The 23,075-nt window shown below is 42.8% G+C and overlaps 1 protein-coding gene across 2 annotated transcripts in view; it reads right to left on the bottom strand.

The window, feature by feature from the left end:
* CHCHD6 (coiled-coil-helix-coiled-coil-helix domain containing 6) overlaps positions 1–23,075 on the bottom strand; it is a 223,826-nt gene that overhangs the window by 77,971 nt on the left and 122,780 nt on the right. The gene's annotated exons all lie outside the window — the stretch shown is intronic.

Here is a 23,075-nt window from a genome sequence, read left to right as displayed (position 1 = left end):
ATGTTTTACCATATATATAGATATAGATATAGATATAGATATAGATATAGATATAGATATAGATAGATAGGGAGGTAAAATATACAGATTGGCAGATGTGAGCTGCCTCTAAAGTTAAGGGTCTCCTACAGGAGGACTTCCTGGGTTGCCCTGGCCTATTTGGTGCCTCTGTCCTGGACTCCTCTCAGAGCACTTTTCAACCTTGCTGTGTCACTGAGTGATATGCTCAGGTTCCTCATCAGACTCTGAGTGGCCAATCAGAGCAGGCAGGGTCTGAATCTTATTCAACATGTGACTGCAACCCCCCAGCACACAGCATTTAATAAGAGAGAGGGTAGATGGTACGGATAAAGGCCAAAACAATTTCCTAGCATGACCAACACACAGCTTTGCCTTGGCTGAGCCCTGGCCAGGCCACTTAGCACTTTCTCGGGCACTCTGCCACCCCAGGTGAGGCACTTTTGTCATGAACTGGGGCACTGGCTCTCTGGCTGGAGGTAGAACTACTTCCTAATCCAGGCCAAAAATAGCCAGGTCTCCCTTACCTTTGTGAGTCTCTAGGGGCCCAACAGCAAGACCAATTCAGGCCGTGAGGCAGCAGATAGATAAGCCTGGTTTGCCAGAGTCCAATGACTTGAGCTGATGCAGCCTCACTCCTTGCTGCTCAGTCAGCAGGAGTCAGCAGGGAGTGTCTGGGAGCAGAGTACAAGATGGGTAGTCAAGCACCACATTCACCCAACACACTTGTCCCCTGATCACATAACATGACCTCCTTACACTGCCAATCCCAGCTCTCTATAAGAGGCATCTAAAGTTCTCCCAGGTGCAAAACTTTCCCCTATCAGCAGATGGCCCTGAGGGGGAATTAAAAGAACAGGCTTTTTAAGGAGTGGGAGAGCACAGCACTCTGGGCAGGTTGGCCAGAGCTACTAAATGGGCTCCTGTGCTTCTGAGCCCTCACAGGGGGTATCAAAGGGAAAGGGCTCTTTTGCCCCCACTCCTGGCTCTGAGAAAGGACTAGCAGAAGTGGGTGGGAGTCTGCCTTAAGCAGCTCTCCCTTGGCATGGCAGGTTGGCTTCTCATGAACAAAGAAGAGGCCTGACCACTGAGCCTGCTCCCCACTTCACCCCTCACGTGTCAGGACTTGCCAGGTCTTTCTGCCTCCTTCATTCTGGCTGCCTCACCTCCACACACACCCCGCCCCCCCCCCCCGCCGCCCCCTGCCGCCCACCACCACCATCAATTCCCATGTCTATCCTGAAATCACCCAGCTCCATGGAGTGAGCCTCCCTTTGCCATTATTTTGACCAAACAAGTCCTTGTTAGGTTTGAATTGCTGATCTAGCACTGTGCCTGGTATAACAGGGACACTGGCAGCTAGATGGTCCCTCTGTTCCCCAAGAAGTTGGCCAACTTATACCTGCCAGAAGAGCCCTCCTGGAGTTCAGAGCCACTCAACTCTTAATTCATGATGCTCATTTCAAAGGAGGATCCACTTCCCACCCACCCCATCTCTCCCAAGCTGAGGCAGCCATGTCACCCACTGGCCACCCCTCTATGCAGTGTCCTGTGCCGGGATAACTCATCCTGATCATGCTAACATCAGTAAGGCTCATCAGTAAGAAATATTTGCTGAATGCAGTCTCAAAACCATATTAATTTACTCTTACTGCTTGGTTTTGTCTGTCCCAGGCAGGCTCCCACACTGCTCAACCCCACTATTTGGACAGCTGTCTGCTCCTGGGGCCTGGAGTTTGTACTTGCAGATGGGTAGCCTACATATCCTCTCCCCACCCCCATGTCTGTGACAGTGGGGCTGAAGTTTTCTCAGCAATAGCTTAGTGGGAGTCAGACCCATGCATATGGGCTTCCCAGCCCTTGGTTCTTTTCCCTCCTCACCATCCCTCTGTGCTCCTCCTTATAGGCTGTATTAGTTCTCTATTGCTGCAATAACAAACTACTCCAAACTTGCTGGCTTCAAACATCAGAGGCTGCCTGCAATCTTGGCTTGTGGCCCCTTCTTCCACCTTCCAAGCCCACAGTGATAGGTGAGTCCTTCTTACATTGAATCAATCCAACCTTCCCTTCCGTCCTCCTCTTCTATTTTTAGGACTGGGCCCACCCAGATAATCCAGAATAATTCCATCTGCAAATTTAATTCCCTTTTGCCATGTAAAACAGCATAATCACAGATTTCAGAGATTACAAAATGGATATCTTTGGGGGCCATTACTCCGCTGACCACAGAGACAAATGTACTCACGCCTTTCAGTCTGTGACCAAAGTCCATATTCTCTCCTCTTCTCACTCAATGAACACTTATTTGGGACCCCTAGCTCTTTGGAAGAATAATACAAGAAAGAAGATAAGTTGAAAAGTATACTATGGTGGAGGCAGGATGCGCAAATGCACACCCTCGGAGAGCCTGTGTCATTCAGGCCTGTCAGGGTGCCCTGGGCTCAGCTTAATGCAGGGCTGGGAGTGGGCAGCCAAGAGAAGCTGCAGTCAAGAGAGACCACTGCAGGGTCCTGAGGGCAGGGAAAAAGGCAAACTACTCGAATGTTGGGTAGAACGAAGGCACCAAGAGAGGCAGGAACATGTGATATGGGGGACTGGGACAGGGTGCTGGGGGTTGTAGGCGGTGGGATGTCAGGAGATGTTTCTTGCCTGGGGCATTGCAGTCTCATGCCCATCTGTGTAGAGCAAGCCTGAGAGATCTGCCAAGATAGCTGGAGAGTGCAAACAGACCCAGAGTGGGAAAGCTCCACGCACATGTTTGATTGCCATCAACTTACCCACAGGTCGCAATCTGCAAATGTGTGCTATCAATTTAGGTATCTCTCTGACTCAGACAGATTTCCTTCTGGGACATATTTGATTATTGCTGTGTCCTTTTGTTCTGAGTTTCTTTAGGAATCCCAAGAACCCAATTCTCTGCATGTTACATCTACACTATCATCCTCCACATTTATCAGCAACCATGGATCATTTTCCTTATTTCCCCACCCCCCTTATTTCTTGTTCATAACTTCTTTGAACTACCTTGAGTGCATAGTTTCTAGCAGCAAAAATTTAAAACTTAAAAAAAAGGCTATTTTTATCTTGAGTACTATGTTTCTCTCCTTTAGCATTGCATCAGTGTTTATATGCCTCTGATGGGGCTTTTAAGCTTTCCCTTTTTCTCATCCTTATATCATTAATCTCTTTAAGCCTAGAATTTGCCCCCAAAATAGTGTGAATAGGTTTCTGCTAGATCCTTGTCATCACCTAGATTCCTTAGTATCATCCTCTCAGACGATAACGCACATTTATATTTTAAAGCTTTGTGATTTAATCTGGTGCATAAGTTAGAGTAGGGACTGGAGAATCTCAGAGGGGAATTTTGTCTAGGTGAGGTGTGAGCCTAGGAGACCCGGGCTGAATGGACTGAATGTTTGTGTCCACGTGCCCCTCCCCTCAAATTCATATGCTGAATACCTAACCCTGATATATTTGGAGATAAGGCCTCTTTGGAAGTAATTACATTAAATTAGGTCATAATAGAAATGGTGTCCTCATAAGAAGAGACATCAGAGAACTCAGCACTGTGTGTGTGTGTGTGTGTGTGTGTGTGTGTGTGTGTGTGTATGTGTGTGTGTGCGCGCGCGTGCACCTAGGAGAAAACATGTGTATAATTCAGGGTTCTCCAGAGAAACAGAAGACAGAGAATGAGAGGGTGGAGGTGGAGGTGGAGGTACAGATACAGATGGGGTAGTGCAGGACTGTGTGGAGAAATTCACTCATACAATTATAGAGGCCAAGAAATCCCATAATCTTCCATCTGCAAACTAGAGAATAAGGAAAGTGGGCAATGTCATTTAGTCTGGGTCTGAAGGCCAAAGAACTGAATACCAGTGTCTAAGGGCAGAGAAGATGGATATCTCAGCTCAAGCAGAGGGCAAACTTGCCATTTTTGTTCTATTCAGGTCCTCAAAGGATTGGATGATGCCCAGCCTCAATGAGGGCCATCTTCTTTACCAATTCCATCAATTCAAGTTTTAATATCTTCTGGAAATACTTACACAGACACATCCAGGAATAATGTTTTACCAGCTATCTGGGCATCCCTTAGCCCAAGTAAGTAGATGCATAAAATTAACCATCACACCACTTGAGGACACAACAAGAAGGTGGCTGCCTACAGCCACAAAGAGACCCTCACCAGGAACCAAATTGACTGGAATTTTGGTCTTGGACTTCCTCCAGCCTTCAGAGCTGTGAGAAATAAATTTCTATTGTTGAAGCCACCCAGTCGGTGGTACTTTATTATGACAGCCTGAGCTGACTAGTACATATGGTTTCTTCTCTAGTCTTAGCGAGATCACTGTGTTTCATGTTTTGTTTTCTGACTGGTCTGGCCAACACTCCAGATCCAAGGTCTGACTGTGGACAGCCTCTTGGGGCAAGTACAAGTCAAGGAAGGGCCTGGCTCTGCAGAGCGACCTCGACACACGTCTTTCACTTCCTCATCTCTCATGGCTACCACCCCTTCCATTCTTTGTCTCTATAAAACACAGGGTATTGTGCAACTGAGCTGCTGCTTCTGTGAGTTTCCTTCCTAGAAAGGAGGTCTGTCAGGGGCCACACTAGCTTTTTCTTCTGACTCCCTGTGCATCACAGCTAGTACACTGTCACACGTAGGTGACAGTACTTGTGACCAAATAGCAATGCTGATGGCTTTTTCTTTCTCTTTCTCTTTTTTTTTTTTCACTTTCTTCCTCTTCTTCTTCTTCTTCTTCTTCTTCTTCTTCTTCTTTTTTTTTTTAATCCTCACCCAAGGTCATTTCCCCCTTGATTATTAGAGAGAGAGAGGGAAACACTGAGAAAAATACTGATGTGAGAGAAACATCAATTGGTTGCCTCCTGCATGCACCCTGACAAGGGCCTAGGCTGGGGAGGAGACTGAAACCAAGGTACATGCCCTTCACCAGAATCGAACCCAGGATCCTTTGGACCAAGGCTGATGCTCTATCCATGAAGCCAAACCAGCTAGAGCTCTTCCTCTTCTTTTTAATATCCTTTCCTTCCATCCTCCTATAAATCTTATTTCTGCCACTTAGGGGGAGAGTTTGGGTATAGGCTTACTCCACCCTAGTATTTCTATTTTCAAATGTTTCAAACCTACACAATGTGGAGACTAGTACGATAAATGCCCATGTATGTTTCACCTAGATTCATCACTGGTTCGGGTTCTGCCACATTTACACATTTGTGTGTGTGTGTGTGCACACATACACACAGTCTTTTGGGCTGGAGGTATTTGAGTTAGTTGAAGTCATCATGACACTTCACTCCTAAATACTCCAATAAATAAGGAGATATATATATATATATATATATATATATATCCTTATTCTTAGAAGATATATATATATATATATATATATATATATATATATATGTATGTATATACACACACACACTAGTGGCCCGATGCACAAAATTCGTGCACATTAAAAGGGAATTAATTAGAGGAAATATTTTAATATTGCTATTTGCCCTTTCTCTATAATAGAAGTGTCAGAGATGAAAGAAAATTAGTAAAATGTATATGAAAATCTCCCACCTGTCAGAGTCTGGGGCACGCCACGGGACCTAGAGTTAAGTCCCAACCCACCACCAGATGCGCTTTGAAAATGCAGGAGACCCAGACCCGGCCGGCCCCACCCCATTGGGTGAGACCCCGACCCATCCGGCCCCACCCCCATCAAGCCCATCCGGGCGGGGGGGGAAGGGGGTTTGCAGCCTCAGGTCCCCAAGCCTGGCACTGCGCAGGGGAGCAGAGCCTCAGGTCCCCTGGCCTGGTGCCGGGGCGGGGGGCGCGGCCTGAGGTCCCCCATTAAGCCCTGCCGGGCAGGGGGCATGGCCTGAGTTCCCCCGTCAAGCCCCACCTGGAGAGGGGCGTGGCCTGAGGTCCCCTGTCAAGCCCCGTTGGGCGGGGGTGCAGCCTGAGGTCTCCCGGGCACCGGGGCCGGGGGCGTGGCCTGAGGTCTCCAATCAAGCCCCACCGGGTGAGGGGCACGACCTGAGATCTCCCGGCCTGGGCGCCAGGGTGGGGGGTGCGGCCTGAGGTCCCTAGCCCCGGCCAGGTGCCATGCAACCACAGGTCCCTGCTGTTTGGTCATGATGTTACGGCATCCTGGCTAATTTGCATATTCCTCTATTATTAGATAGATCTTTATTGATTTCAGAAAGGGAGAGGGGGAAAAAGATAGAAACATCAGTGATGAGAGAGAATAATCGATTGGCTGCCTCCTGCATGCCCCCTACTGGAGATTGAGCCCGAAACCCAGGCATGTGCCCTTGACCAGAATCGAACCCAGGACCCTTCAGTCCGCAGGCCAATGCTCTATCCATTTAGTCAAACCAGCTAGGGCAGAATAAGGATATTCTGATATTCTTATACATAAACACAAAACAATGTCTATATCAGGACATTTTATATAAATATAACACTAATATAAAATCTACATTTGATATTTCTAATTGTCCCAAGAATAGTCCCCAATTCAGGGCTCAACCAAGGATCACACATTGTGTTTGGTTCACATGGCTGTTTTTATTGAATTTTAGCATGAGAGAGAAAGAGAGAGAGAGAGAGAGAGCACAGAACATTGACTGGCTGCCTCCTGCACACCCCCCACTGGGGACCGAGCCCTGACCAGGAATTGAACCTGCAACCTTTCAATGCATGGAGCAATGCCCAACCAACTGAACCACACCGGCCAGGGCAGGATACTGATATTTTTGAAGAATCCAGAACAGTTGTTTTGGAGACTGTCCCTTGATTTGCATTTGAATGATTGTTTCCTCATGATAAAATTCAGGTTAAAATTCCTGGTAGAAAAATGATATAGGTGATATAGTGCCCTTGTCCATGTGTCCCATAAAAAATTAAGGTAGAAACCACAAGACTTCTCCTTTGTTCGGCAGATATTTTCTAGAAATAATCACAGCAATGCCTCCCATCCAACATGCTATTTATAATGTGACATGACACTTCTCCCACACTGCAGTGAGGTGGATATCCCCTCCCCCAACCCTGGTGGGAACTCTGTGACCGCTTCAACCAACAGCATATGGTAAAAGTGATGTCATGTGCCTTTGGAGGCTAGATCATAAAATGCCTACTTCTGCTACCTTGCTGCCATGCTGCGAGAAGTCTAAAACAGCCCATATAAAGAGCCACATGCAAATGTTTTGGTCAATAGTCCATCTTAGGTTCCAACTGTCAGATGTATAAGTGAAAGACAGCTCTAGATGGTTCCAGCCCCGGCCATCAAGTCACCCAGCCTTCACATCTTCCCAGATGAGGCCCAAGACATTACAGATAGCAGAGATAAGTTATTCCTGTGCCTTATCTGAATTCCTGACTCTCAGTACCACAGTTGTGATAAAACAGTTGTTTGATGCCACTAAATTTTGAGGTGATTTGTTATGTAGTAACTACAATCATATCACTTTACCTCATAATTAATAAATAATCTAAGGAATGATGTTGTAAGACTATATGATTATCCTATTTCCCAACAGCCTTTCAACCAATAGTTTTAAATCAATTCATGGTTTTTAACTGAATTAATTATTATTACGATAGTGGCAAAACAGTGATTATCATTCTTTCTATATTTATTATAGTTATCATTTTTGGTAAAGGCAGCTTTCCTTACCTTATCCTCCTTTTGTTTCTATATATTTTTATATCAGTATGGATTTAGTTTCTTTTAAAAAATTCAGTGTACTATAATCCATTTCTGTCATTTTTCATTTTGTTGCTCAAACAAGGTATTCCAAATATAGCCAGTGTGACCTCTTTGGGGCTGGCTCCTCTGTCCCATGCAGAATCACATATCCTTATCATTTTTTAAAACAATTCCTTATTTTTTCACTAAGATGTTCTAGGTTCACCTTGTCAATTTCCTGCTCCATTCTTGGAACTAGCCAGTTTCCAAGGAGCACTGGTTCCTTTCTATTGGGAACAGTAGTTAGAAACCAAGATCTAGGTACGTAAGAGGAGTGCTCACTGTTCCTGTCTTTATTTATTTTTTGGTGTTCTTTCAGTGAACAGCACTAGGGAGAATATATTTCTTAAAAACCACGAGTCTGTATTGATCCCTCTAATTCCAAACCATCACCACATGCCTCTGCCTCTTCTTCCATTTGGTATTTGTACCTCCATCCTCCTCCAGTGAGAACTCTAGTTCCTCACAACATCAATACTCATTTGTTCAGTCCTATAATACAAATAAAATGGTTTGAAATTGTCACATCAATTCTACAACTGAAAATCAACCTACTAAGTGAAGTTCAAAATTTATTTTATTCCTTAGAATATATGCCATTGAGGATATACAGAATACTATGTTCTAAAGTTACCTAGATTCATTTGTATTTAAATATTTTATGTTGAGATAATTTCAGATTTGTAGTCAGTAGTAAGAAATAATACAGAGGATCCCATGTATCTTCACCCAATTTCCCCCGTGTTAATATCTTGCATCACTCACTCTAAGACAATATCACAACCAGGAAACAGACACTGATATAGTCCACTGGTATTGTTCAAATTTTACCAGTTTTATATGCACTATTTGTGCACATTTAGCTCTATACGTAGTTGTATGCAATTCTATCACATGTATAGATGCAGGTAACTACCACCATTGTCAAAATATGGAACAGTGCAACCACCTCAAATATCCTCTGGGCTCCCTTTTTATTACCACACTCACCCTCTACCCCTCTTGCCCAATCCCCCCACTTCCCTGGGCTCTGGCAACCACAATCTGTTCTCCAGCTCTATAATTCTGTCATTTCAAGAATGTTATAAAAGTAAAGTCACACAATATTTAACCATTTGTAGTGGGCTTTTTTTATTCAACATAATTTGGAGATTTATCTAAGATTCATCTTTGCATCAATAGCTGTTTTTATTGGCAAGTAGAATTCTATATATGGGCAACCAACTTTATTTATGATCCACCTGTTGATGAACATTTTGGGTTGTTTCTAGTTTTTGGCTATCACGAATAAAGCTGCTATTAACATTCATTTTGTGCGAACATAAGTTTTCAATTTCCTGGGGAAAATGCCAAGGATGTAATTCCTGGGTTATATGGTAATTGCATGTTTACTTTGATAAGAAACAGCCAAACTATTTCCAGAGAAGTTGTACTATTTTACATTCCCACTAGCAATGCATGAGTGACTCAGTTTCTCCCCTCTTGCCCAATCCCCCACTTGTCAGCATTTGGAGTTGTCACTATTTTTTATTTTAGTTATCTTATAGGTATGTAGTAATATCTCTTTGTGGATTTAATTTTAATATCTCCCATGCCTAATGATGTTTAATGTCTTTTCATGTGATTATGTGCAATATATATATCCCCTTGGTTAAATTTTTAATTGAATTTGTTGTTTTAATTAATTTACTTTTTTCTACTGGTGAGTTTTAAGAGTTCTCTATATATTCTAGATATTAATCCTTTGTTTGATATGTGGCTTACAAATATTTTCTTCTAGTCCGTAGCTTCTCTTTTCATACTGTCCTCAGGGTCTATCACAGAACAAAATTTTTAATTTTGATAAGGTCCATTGTATCAATTTTTCCTTTTATGGATCAGACTTTTGGCAGTTTTAGTTTCAGTTTCCAGATATTGTTAGTATATACAAATATATAAGTAATTTTGTATGTTGAACTCGTGTCTTGTGACCCTGCTAAACTCATTTATTAGTACTAGGAGGTTAGGAGAATTTTTTTGTTGTTGCTGTTTTAGAATCCCTTGGAATTTTTTTTCTTTTCTTTTAATATATTTTTATTGTTTGGTTTGGTAATACTGTTTGTCTGTCAAGGTTATTCTGGCTTCATAAAATGAGTTGAAAAGTTTATTCTGATCTTCTATTTTCTGGAAAAGATTGTGTAAAATTGGTTTTAATTCTTTAACTATTTAGGAGAAATCTGCAGAGAAACCATTTGGGCCTGGAATTTATTTTTCTGGAGTTATCAAATCATGAAGTTAATTTCATTAGTGGTTTTAGGACTATTCAGGTATCAATTTAATCTTGGTTGAGTGTTAGAAGTTTGTGGTTTTCAAGGAATTGGTCCAGTTCCTCTATACTGTCATAGTTATGAGGATGAAGTTGTTGTCCTCAGTATTACCTTATTCTCTTCTATGGGCTGGGAATTCTTCAGGGATATAGCCAATTTCATGGCTGACATTGATAATTTATCTTTGTCAGTCTTGCTAGAGGTTTATTAATTTTATTAATCTTTTCCAAGAACCAGCTTTTTGTTTCATTAATTCTATTGTTTTCCTATTTCAATTACATTGATTTCTGTTCTTATCTTTATTATTTCCTTCCTTCTATTTGCTTTGGGCTTACTTTCTCTTCTTTTTTTTTTTCTAGTTTATTGAAGTACAAACTTAAATTTAATTTGAAACTTTTTCTCTTTCCTAATGTAAATATTTACTGCTATAAATTTCCCTTTCAGCCCTGCTTGAGCTCTATCCCACATATTTTGATATGTTGATTTCAGTTATTATAAATGTATTAAGGTTTGTTTTATGGCCCAAGATACAATCTATCTTGGTTCCAGAAGTACTTGAAAAAATATGCATTCTGTTATTGTTGGAGTATTTCTTATATGTTAATTAGATCCTGTTGCTTGGTTGTGCAATTTAGATCTTCCATATACTTGATGATTTTCCAACTAGTACTCCTATCAGTTCCTGAGAAGGAGGTGTTGATATCCCCCCAACTATTATTTTAGATTGTGTATTTCTCTATTCAGCCCTATCAGTTTTTACTTCATATATTTTTTAAATGTTTTTAAATTAATTTTTGGAGAGAGAGGAAGGGAAAAGGATAGAGAAATAGAAACATCAATAAGAGAGAAACATCATCGATCAGCTGCTTCCTGCACGTCCCATGACTTCTTGGTTCCTAGGTCAATGCTCATCTACTGAGCCACACCAGCAAATATGATGCATACATATTTGGGATTATGTATTCCTGGTGGATTGACCCTTTTATCATCATATGGTGTCCTTCTTTGATAATTTTCTTTGTTCTGAAATACTTTATCTGATATTAATATAGCCACTCCTACGTTTTTTTAAATAAATGTTGACATAACCTTTTTTCTCATCCTTTTATTTTCAACTTAGGCCACTATATTTGAATTGAGTTTCTTATAGACAGCATAGTTGTGTATTTGTGTGTTTACTCTGGAAGCTTCTACCTTTGAATTGGCAAATTTGACCGTCTTCCTTTAAGGTAATTATTGACATGTTAGAGCTTAAGTCTACCATTTTATAATACGTTTTCTTTTTGTTCCCTCTATTTCTCATTCTCCATTTATCTTTTCTGCCTTCCTGTGGGCTATTTAAACATTTCATAGGATTCTATATTGATTTATTAATAGAGATTTTTAGTCTATTGCCTCATAATTTTCCTCAGTGGTTGCACTGAATATTACAATATACAAATGTAACTTACCACAATCTACTGGTATCAATGTTTTATCATTTAAAGTATGGAAACCTTTTGTTCATTTAGGTTTTTTTCTTCTCTCCACTTTTTAAAACCTTTGCTTTGAGCATTTTTTGAACTTACATTTGCCTCATATCAGAGAGTGTTATATTTTTGTTTCAATCATCAAATACGATTTTAAAAGCTCATTAGAATATTCTATTCTATTTACCCATATTTTTACTTTTTCATTTTTCTTTCTTACTTTTTCATGTTCCAAGATTGTTTCCTGTATCATTTTCTTTATGTTTCAAGAACTTACTTTAGCCATTCTTTAAAGGTAAATTGGCTAGCAATAAATTCTCTTATTTTCTGTAATCTGAGAATATCTTATTTCCTTTTCATTCCTAAACAATAGTTTTGCTGTGTATACAATTCATAGCTAAGAGATATTTTCTTTCAGCACCTGAAAAATATGTCATTTACTTTTTTCCACCATGGTTTTAAATGAGATTCCACTGTCATTCAAATTGGTGTTCTTATAACTAATATGTTGATTTTTTTTTCTCTGATGCTTTCAAGATATTTTTGTATTTAGTTTGCAGAGGTTTCATTATTATAGTGTAGGTGTGGATTTCCTTGGGTTTATCTTCTTTAGAATTTGCTCAGAGCCTTTATTACAATATCTTGACCTGTTGATTCGTCTGAGGTCACTAGGGCTCTTGCTGATATCTGCTGGGGTTGCTTGTGGGGGCAGAAAGTGCTTCGTGCTTCTCAAGGTTGTGGTTGTGGAGACAAAGATTGCTTCCTTGCCAGCTACTTGTTGTGGGGAAATCCCTCACGCCAGTGTCAGGCCTCCTAGCATCTCCGGGGGGGGGGGGAGGGAGCCTCTGACCCACAGCACAGAGCGCTGCCACAGCAATCTATGGCAGGATGCCCCCTGCTGTGTCTCTAGGGGAGAAAAAGGACTCCGGTTCACAAGACAAAGTGCACTTCTAAGGCAAATGCTTCCCACCACCTGGGGTCTCTAGGTCGGGGGAGGGGGGGGGGCAGTGTGTCTCTGACTGACTAGACAAAGAGTACTCCCATTTGGGCCCCTTGTTGTGGCATGACCCTGGTGCTGCTGTTGAGCCACTTGGGAGTCTCTTGTTGAAGAAAATGAGTCTATAGCCTGCAAGGATAAAGAGTGCTTCTGGGAGACACGTGTCAGTAGAGTTCCCACTCGATCTCCTTTGCCTGGTGCCACTGGAACTACCCAGTATGTCTGGCAGGACTCCCTCTCAGTCTGGTGGAGGAATAAATCCACCTGAGTACTGGTTTGCCACTAGGGTTGGGGGACAGAGATAATGGCACTGGATTGCTTTCTGCCATTGAGTGGGAACTCCTGAGGCATCAGGCTGTGTTATCCTTCTAGTTGCAGAGTCCCTAGCCAGTTTCCTTTCTTCTTCCTGCCTTTAAAGTTCTTCTATGGTTGCCTCCAAACTTATTTCCAAGGTTCATATTTGTACTTAGTGGGAATAAGCAGGGAGAGATGAGTCTAGCCATCTTGCTGAGACTAAAAGTCCATTTAAATTAATATTGTTTCATCTGTGTGGCATAGTATCTACTTGATATATAGCGAATTCATTTATTTGTTTGTATTAATTTTGTTGATTTAATTTTTGAATAAGAAAAACATTAACATGCTCAAAAGTCAAACTATATATAAAAAGTACACTCAGAGATGTTCCATTTCCTTCCCTGTCTTCCCAACCCATTTCCACATATCCCTGTAGGGAACAATCTCATTTGTTTCTGGTGAACCCTTCCTGAGTTTCAGGAGATTCACACATTTCTATCTTTTTTTTTTTCTTTTTTTTTTTTCTTATTTCAGCAGAGGCACGATTTTGGCCTCAGGATAGCAGTCAGCAATTGATGATGATTCATAGCCCAGCAACTTAAAATCTTCATAATCTGGATGTTTCTATTATCAAAACCCCTTTGATGCCTCTCTGATCTCATTTAAACCTGTTCCCTCCATCCTGCTCATATTCCTCAGTCTGTTGAGTCATTCGTCTGCTTTCACTCTTCAAACTTTATTGATCCAGTTGTTTTTATTGACTTTCCTCATAATTCTTATTCTTCTGTTCTGAATGTCTGAGGGAAAACTCTGTCTTGGATTTTTTTTCTTTTCTTTTCCTTAAATCACTTTTTTATTTTTCAATTACAGTTAGCATATTATATTATATTATATTATATTATATTATATTATATTCATTTCAGGTGTATACCCCAGTGATTAGTCATTATATAACTCACTAAGTGATCATCCTGATAAATCTCATACCCTTCTGACACCATACATGTGTCAATAGAATATTATTGACTATATTCCCAATGCTTTAATTTACATCCTCATGACCATTCTGTAACTACCAATATGTACTTCTTAATTCTTCACCTTTTTCACTCATCCTCCACACCCCTTCCCATTTGGCAACCTTGAAATTATTCTCTGTACCTATAAGTCCGTTTCTGTTCTGCTTGTTCATTTATTGTTTTTTAGATTTGATTTTTGATATATTTGTATTTATTGCCATTTCATTATTCACATTTTTTTCATTTCTTCTCCTCCTCCCCCTCCTCTTCCTCGTCCCTCTTTTCTTCCTGCTCTGAATTCTGGACCTCTAGTGCTGTGATGGGAGTAAGAATCACTTCCTGACACGGAGCACAAATTAAGGCAAGAGACTGACCAATATCAAGATGCGGTGGCCAACATGGGGCGTAGGAAACACTGAGCCCTGCCAGGAAGGATCCAGAATGGCTACCTGGAGCAAGAAATGGCTCAACTGAGTCTTAAAGGGGATGCAAAAACAGACCAGGTGAAGTATAGGACAGGGTGGGGGAAGCACACTTCAGACAATGTCCAAGAAAGGAACACTGAGTATACACCAAGCAGAAGCAAGCCAGTTCTATTGGTAGGACAGTGTAAGGTGGACCTGTGGGAACTGTGGGTAGATGGCAGGCAGAGGCTGAGTGCCTAGGACTGTGAAGTTCAAACCATAAGGAATGAGGACCATTTTTTTGAGCACGGAACCAGCAGAGTCAGTTTGTGACAATGAGGAATCTGGACTATGGGGACTGCCACTAAAGGCAAGGGGATCATTAGGGATGTCTCCTCTCTTCTGGGTAACAAATAATGAGGCAGTGAGGATGGGAGGAGGAGACTGATTTTAACTATTTTGGAAGTGTAATAATGAACTGAATGTAGGAAATAAAGGGACAAGGAAAGAAAAGAGACCAGCAGACCTTGAGATTTCCAATGTGGGGGACAAGTGGGGCCATGCACACTTCCAGGGGGAAGATGGTGGTCTGAGGTGATGGTGAGCCCTCCAATGGAACTATCTCCACATGTGGCCTCACACAACTCTTGGCCCCCCTGCTGATGGCCAGGCCCAAGCCCCCTGACGCTCAACTTTGACTTTTTTCTCCTGAATCAATGACTCACTCTCTTCCTAAGGATTCTTCTGGGTTAGACTTTACTGTGAACACTTTCACTGATCCTAAGAACAGGAACAAAACTGTAGATAACACTATATCTATTATACCTTTAGTGTTTACACTATACAAATGTTCATGCAAACCATAGGCTACCAGACAAGCACTTCACAAGTACAGGATTTGGCAGCAGACAATCTGGAGAGTACACAGTCTGGATGCAGAACAGGCAAGGCAACATGGCTGCTTCTGCAGGGCTGTGGCCATTTCCGCTTCTGATGCATGCCTGCTCTTTACAAAAATAAACATGTTACAGCTTGAACAAAGGAGGCCAGACTAAAGATTCTTAAACTGGCCAGCCCTAGGTGTAAATCTCACCTCTGCCACTTATGAGTCCGGTGGCCTTGCACTAGCTTCTTGTAGTTCCTAAGGTCCCAAGTCCTCACCTGTCTGATGCAAATGACTGCATCCACCTTACAAGACCTGTGTGTTGGCAGATAAAGCCTAAGGGGAAGTGCCTGATTCTTAGGCACTTGATAAATGGCAGATATGGGTGGTCACCTGAAGTGCAAGACCACCGCTCTCTATTCAGGGGTGGTGGCTGCCAGGTACAGCAGAGGCCAGCAAAGGAGTGTGGACAACCAGAAGGTCTTGTCACCAAGCTCCACTCAGACCTGGCCCTGTGCATCAGTTCCTTTGGTGGACCAACCTGAACCAGCCCTCAATTGAACTGGCATCCTGTATCCTCAATCAAAAGCGCTAGGGGAGGACAGGCACTGAGTGTGCTCAAGGTCTCTTTGAGCTGACAATGAAGTCTTCCCTCCTCAGCTCTCACTCTGCCAACACCACTGGTGATATCAGTGAGGCATGCAGTGAATAATGGACTTGAAAGAACAAACAAATGAAGCAAGGCAGGGAGAGGGCTTCAGGAGAAAGAGGGGGAAAAGAAAAACCTTGAACATAATGCACCTGAGCAATCACCAAGTGTCCTTCAGGCAACACAGGAAGAGCAAGCAGCACTGTGGCCCTGGACTAACTCCAGCACAGGTTCTCTTCTAGAGAAGATGACAGAGCTGTGTAGCCTCCACCATAGTCTCTGAATATCCTAAAGTGCTTTGCAACCCCTGATGCTCAATGTATGTGACAGGAAATAGCCAGTGGAGATACACAGAAGTACTCATGTGACTGTGGCTACTTATAACCAGCTATGCCTGAGTAAACAGCAATAAAAGCTGCCCCAGGATTATGGACTTCTCCCAGAGTCCTGACTAGAAGGTAGAGGCATAGTAGCCCCCTAGCAAAAAAAAAAAAAAAAAAAAAAAAAAGCCTAACCTAAGAGCTCAAACATGCTAAACCACACCTGGCTTTAGGCCAAAGGAGAAGGGGAGCAAGGTTAGGCCTGAGTGAGAAGTAAGCAGTATCCTGCCTCAAGCAGATCATGATAGGGACAGGGGCAGTGGTGATGGGGCAACGTCCTCACCTATCATCCACCCGAAAAATGTCTCAGTTGGCCCCAAGGTTTTAGGAAGTAGGGATGAACATCTGGGCTATCCAAAGACACAAGGTGCTGGACCTAAGTAGGCCCAAAGGAAAAAAACCACCTTGACCTCAGAGTTCCTAACAGCTCGGGAGAGGGTGGGTCTAAACTTGGGGGCTCTCTCACGGGGGAGAAAGGGTTCAAGAAATCCAGGGCTCTTACCCAAGATTCTAAAACAGTATTTCTCAAATGGTTTGAATCACCTGTGTGTGCTGCTTAAAATGCTGGTCTGGGCCCCACCTAGACCAGGACTCTCCAGAGGAAACCTGCATTTGTGCACAGGCACCTTAGTGACAATGACAACCACAGTTAGTGGCACTGTTGACATGTTGTTCCTAGTTGTGGGGCTGTTTAACAGCATCCCTGACTTCTATCCACAAGATACCAATAGTACCTTCCCCCAGTAAGGGCAATCATTATGTCTTCAGATGCCACAAAATGTCCTTTGGAGGACAAAACCACCCCTTGTCAAGAACCACTGTTCTGTGATGAGAGGACAGCTTAAGAATGATAAGAGTCTTTTAAAAACACATTTCTGAATAACATAATCACGAAGGATCTTAATAAGGGGAAAAGGATGGCGAGCTGTTCTCAGCTCCAATGCACCTGAAAATCAGGATGGGCCCCCTGCTCCTCCTCCAGGTGCAGGTCAGATCTTCCGAGCAGGAGAGCTTTGATTCAAAGATGCAGAGGTGATTCCTGCCCTGTGCTTCCAGGAGTGAAACACCTGAGTCCCTGACCTAGAGGGCTTCTGGGGGCAGTGGAGGGAGCTTTCACAGAAGCACATCTGACAGAAGGCAAGAGGGTGCAGAACCAGCCAGGGACACTAAGGTGTGGCCTAGGCCTGTAAAAAAAAAGGGGGGGGGAGGGTGGTCAGGTAAGCTGAGCTGTTTGGAAAATACGAAGGACAAAAAAAAAAAAAAATAGGCTTTTAAAATTGGCTTAGGAACAACAGGAATAAGAAAGGATTAGGCCCATATTGGGGTGAAAGGTGTTCAGTTAACAGATGATGGAGAGAAAGAACTACTAAACTCCTATTTTCTATCAAGGAGAACAATCTTCAGACTGAAAAGGGTGAATCAAACACTGATATGAGGGAATTGAAACGCAAGTTGGGAGAGAGATTGTGAGAGAACATCCAGTCACACTAAATGAATTCAAATCTCCTGATCCAGATGAATCACATCTCAGCTCTGAATTAACTTACAGAACAGACTTGCTAGGTGCTGCCAATCTCAAGGACGCAAAGAAAATGGGAAGATGCCCAAGACAAGACAATGTCCAATTTAGCAAAAAGAGAAAAGGTATTTTTTGCAAACTATAGTTGGTAACCCAAACTCAGATCCCTGACAAAATTCTACAGTCTAAGTACTTAGAAACAGAAGTGCCAGCCACCTAGAAGCCAGCCTAGACAGACAGAAACAGTCACTTCCCACTTTTGTCATAAATTGATGGGGGGAGCGCACCTCCTACAGTGGTGGGGATACTTGTTAGAGCAAGGGAGACATGGCTGAGAGTGATGGGGGACACTGCATGGTGACAGTCTCCTGGGTGGACCAATAGCAGAAGGGAGCTGGAGTAGTGCTCCCGTTCTTGGAAGGCTCAAGAGAGTGAAGACTAAATGGCTTGCCCATAGAGTGGGGCATCTTCCTTCCTTCTCAGCATCATTACTGATGACTGGAAGAGGAGAGGCAGCATGAGATCAAATGCGCAGGCAACGTGAAGCTCAGAGGGTGACCAAACACATTGGATGGATAACAGAATCAGAATCCAAACATCTTGAAAGGCTGAGCAGCCCAGTCCGTTCCAATTAACAGGGACCTGATTAAAGTCCTGTGTGCATGGGTCCACGTGCATGCAGAAAGAAGGGAATGTGGCTTCCAAGCAGTGTGCACACAGGCAACCAAGGGACCTAATCAGGGCCAAAGGCAGCTTAGCAGCCGTGCTAGGGAGAAACGTCCCCACAGAAGGACCAGCGAGGGCGACAGCACAGCCCTGTCCTGCCCCATCCATCAAACCAGCCTGCTGGCTTCAGTTCCAGGGCCTGTGGAGACAGGGACAAGCTAAAATCTATCAAAATTAGAATGCTCAGATTACCTCCTGTGAGGAATGCCTGAGACAACTGGAGATAAGGTTTACTTGGGAAGGAAGGGCAGTGGGAGGGGGAAGGGTGGCAGGGGGTTGGAGGAGTTAGTTTTCACCTCTCTGGAGCACCACACGGCTACTACTGTGCACAGTAAAAGTTGAACCAGCAAGTCATAGTTACTAGTACATGCAGAACGCCTGAGCTGATCTCCATATAGAAAACAACTGCAGCCCACCCAGCGTGGCTCGGTGGCTGAGCATCGACCTATGAACCAGGAGGTCACGGTTCGATTCCCAGTCAGGGCACATGCCTGGGCTGCCGGCTCAATCCCCAGTAGGGGGCATGCAGGAGGCAGCCGATCAATGATTCTCTCTCATCATTGATGTTTCTATCTCTCCCTTCCTCTCTGCAATCAATAAAAATATATTTAAAAAAGAAAACAACTGCAGTTGTCCACTACAGGGATGAACTACCTCAGGAGAAAGGAACACGACCACACATCTGTACACATAGGACAGACATGTTGACATGTTATCATTCAGTCCTCATTAGTCCAATGAGGTCATTGTTATTACTCCCTGAAGAAAGTTAACTAATTTGCCTAAGGTCACACAATTAGCCATAACTCAGGTAAGGAGGCAGACCCAGGTATGGATCCAAATCCCATGCTTGTCCAACCTGTGGGGAAATTAGTCAGTGGCTAACCAATCACCAGCTGGGGAGACACCAGGACAACACCTGCACCAGGTCAGAGTCCCTTCAGACAAAAGCTTCTGACAGTGATTAGAGTGGGCAAACAGGTTTCAGAAAACAATGAGCACAATCACTCAATTAGTAATAAAAAAGGTACAAATTCAAAAGACCATTTTTTTTGCCCATCAAATCGACAAACTTAAAAATAAATGAAAATGGAGGAGCTTTTAAGGTTATCATAAAATACAGATTTTAAATGCCAAAAGCTATACTCATAAAGTTAAAAATGGCAAAATAGGAAAAGACATTTGCCGTAAGTATAATAATTAGCAGTTAATACCCATATTACATAAAGAAGTCCTATAAATAAATGTTATAAAACAACCAACTGCCTAATAGGAAAATGGGTAAATACTATGAAGAGGCAGTTCTCAAAAGAGGAAATACAAGATGCCAAAAAACTTATGAAAAGATGCTCAGCCATATTAATAGTTAAAGAAATGCAAACATTTTAAGGCTGATAAAAGGCTGTAATGGCACAGATGTGTGAGGGGAACTCACTAACCCCTTTTGTTGGTACATATTCCTAAAGAGAAATGTGGATGTATCTATTAAAATTAATTGTGGAAGTAACCGTAAATGTCCATTAGCAGGAAAATGGTGAAATGATGGTCATCCCCAACTTGCAATCATGAAAAGGAAAACAGCAGAACTGACATGCAAAGTTGTCCAAGACATACTGTTAGATACAGGAAGCAAGTTAAGAAATATGAATTATGACCTCCATCTGTAAAAAAGAAACCACTTCTGTTCTTCACACAAATAAGGCTGATATCCGCAGGGGACGGCTGGAAGCACGCCTATCAGTGTTCCTTCTGGAGAGTGCATGTGCTTTCATGGTGCTTCAACTTCTCGCAAACACGCATTACACTCATAATTAATTTTAAAAATGAAAATAGGCAATGCAAATGAAAGGAAGGGCACCATCATATACTGCTGGCAGGAGTGTGAACTGTTACAAACTTACTGCGTGGCAATCTAGCAAGGTGTGACAAGCCTGAAGTCTGGACACATCTATGGTGTAGTAATCACAATTCTAAGTATTTTTCCTAATAACTGAGTTCAGGCAGTAATAAAGGTGGTCAAAGAAACCCCCTCCCCACCCCCCTTTTTAGGAAAAGCCTAAAGCAACTTAGTGCAAAGAGAGGGAACTGGTAGAGTAAGTTATAGACACTGTCATAAGAAGGAATAGTATACAACTAATTAAGTATAGAAATATATTTGATGTAGAAAGAAATAATGGATTGAGTTTTTAAAAGGTTACCAAAGGACATGAATGGTTATAATCCGTTTTGCAAATATTATATATACCATGACCAATATCACAACAGAAACAGGTCTGGCAGTATCCCCCACAATGTTAACAATGGTTACCTCTCTAGATGGAGGGCTAATTTGGCAAAGCTCATTTTATTCCTTGGGCTTATCTGCAATTTTTTTTTTTCTACTATGAACAGGTGATACTTAAGAAATAAGTATAAGTAATTTTTAAAAAGGCAATGCTGTACCATGGCTGGTTAGGCTCCAAGCAGACCGAGGGGTAATTCCCACAATGCCATTGCCAAGGCAGCGTTTTCAGGGCAGAGAGGTCCTGGCGCCCTTGGGTAGCACCAAGCAACATGCAGAGAATCACCTCCATCTACTTACAAGCACCGCAGCCCCACTCTGCTGCCGGCTGCTCTGTGCTGCCAGTGCTGCCAGCTGCCCTGACTGCTGAGCCACCATGTCAGGCATCTACCAGACACTGAGCTCACTCTGGGAACAAAACAGCCAGTAGGGTAGGTGGCAGCGGGGTGCAGAGGGGGAAGCAGGAATTAGTCAGAGAAGGCCTCCAGGGTGATTCTAGCATCCAGGGAGAGGCCATAAGGCTGGGCAGCATGCCAGGTAGAACTGGGGAAGGACAGAAAACACAGGCAAGGCCAGGCTGAGGAATCCCAGCTTTCTCCTGAATGCAGCGGGGAGTGGCTGGTGGCTTCAGAAAGAGTCCTTCTGCAACAAGTGGCTGCCAGATCATAGGTGAAGAAGGGTCTGGCCAAAGAATAACAGCGGGGAGGTGATGGTGACCCCTCAAGAGAGAGATTAGCAAGGAGCCGCCATTGTGGGGTGAGGACAAAGGATGAACAGGAGCCTTAAGCTCAATGATATGAATAGATATGAGAAAATGTGGCAAAATTATTGAATTGGCCACCAGTGAAATAGGGTGGCAAAGCACCAGTAGAGAGAGACCAAAGGGTAAGTTTGGGTTCCCTTCTCAGCATCTCACCACCACGGTGGCCAGAGGAGTGAAGCAAAGGTTCAAGGGAATTCACTGGGTCAAATTGAGCTGATTGAGGCTGGGAAGGAAAGAGGTGAGAAGGAAAGGGAAGGGAAAGACCATGGAGTCCCTATTTAATTAAAAGTATTTGTTTGACTGGGTCTTTTTCAGCAGGGATAGGTGGCAAACTACACACATGACTGACAGACACTTCTGGCTCTTCAACCTGTGAGTACTTATTTAGGAGACTTAATGTGCTGGAGGAAAACCAACAGACAATGACCCCGGGGCAGGAACTGCTGCCTGTTAATGTAGCTGCTGCCAGAAGCGGTGCTGAGACCACTTCAAGAGGAGATAGTGATTGAGCCTGTGCTTAAAAGGACCGGAGCACCAATAACAGAGGGAATGGCATAAATCAGCAGCCGCGCACAGCCACCTCACCACTGTGATTTGGCTCTGGCCTTGCATGAAAATGTCCCCTCCTAACACAGGAAACAGTCGGTTTTCCCACAGCATTTACCTTTAGTTTTCTGGACTGGGTTCAATGCAATGATGTAGAAAAAAGGTAATAAGAACCTAAAGAGTTCTGCAATAAGTCGTTGGTCTAAAAAAATGGCATAGAGTTTGAGGTGATGAGAGACTTAATAGCCTCAGAACCAATGGCAACATGGTGTCTCTGGTGGGTCTTGACTTATACCAGAAACAGACAAACAAAACCCCTGGAGATAGATTTTTTAGGAAACTGGAGAAATAATGTTATTCTTTGAGGCAAGAAACAATAAATACTGTAGCTATGCAAGAAAATGTCCATACTTTTTAGAGACACATATAGAAGTATGTAGGGAAAAAGTCATGGTCACTGATGGAGGTTTGGTGTAAAGCACATGAGCAAAGAACAAAGAAGGAAATGGGAATAGATATGAGAAAATGTGGCAAAATTATTGAATCTGGAGGATAGGAACAGAGAGATTCATTTTACTATTGTCCTATTCTACTTAAAGTAAATTCCATTGTGGATCATTTTAATACAGATTCAAACAATACTCTGAGTAGCTGATGAAACACTGATCCCCTGAATTAGCCAGCCAAGGCCTATGGGCAGCAAACTCTGACTGCTCCCCATAACCCCAAATTATTCATGTGAAAACTGCTGCCTATTTCAAAGCTTGTTTCTTTAGCTGTAAAGCGGGGATGATAATAGTTCTTACCTTACAAGACTGTTTTGAGGATGCAATAGATTAGTACATGTCATGAGGCTAGAACACACCTGGCACTTTCACAGCAAGAATTCAAACAAGGGCAGTTGTCATTTTATCACCCAGATTACTGGGTTCTTGTGAAAGTCAAAGGAGAGACTCCCAGTAAGGTGCTTGGCCAGGGCTTTGCAAGTGGAGAGCACTCAGCAAATGTTAGCTACTGAACACCAAGAAAGCCAGCTTTGGAGACAGACAGGGACA

This window comes from Eptesicus fuscus, chromosome 12 (assembly GCF_027574615.1).
Source record: "Eptesicus fuscus isolate TK198812 chromosome 12, DD_ASM_mEF_20220401, whole genome shotgun sequence".
Lineage (NCBI taxonomy): Eukaryota > Metazoa > Chordata > Mammalia > Chiroptera > Vespertilionidae > Eptesicus > Eptesicus fuscus.
Note: the sequence above shows the minus strand (reverse complement) of the source record. Positions and strands in the feature narration are given on the sequence as shown.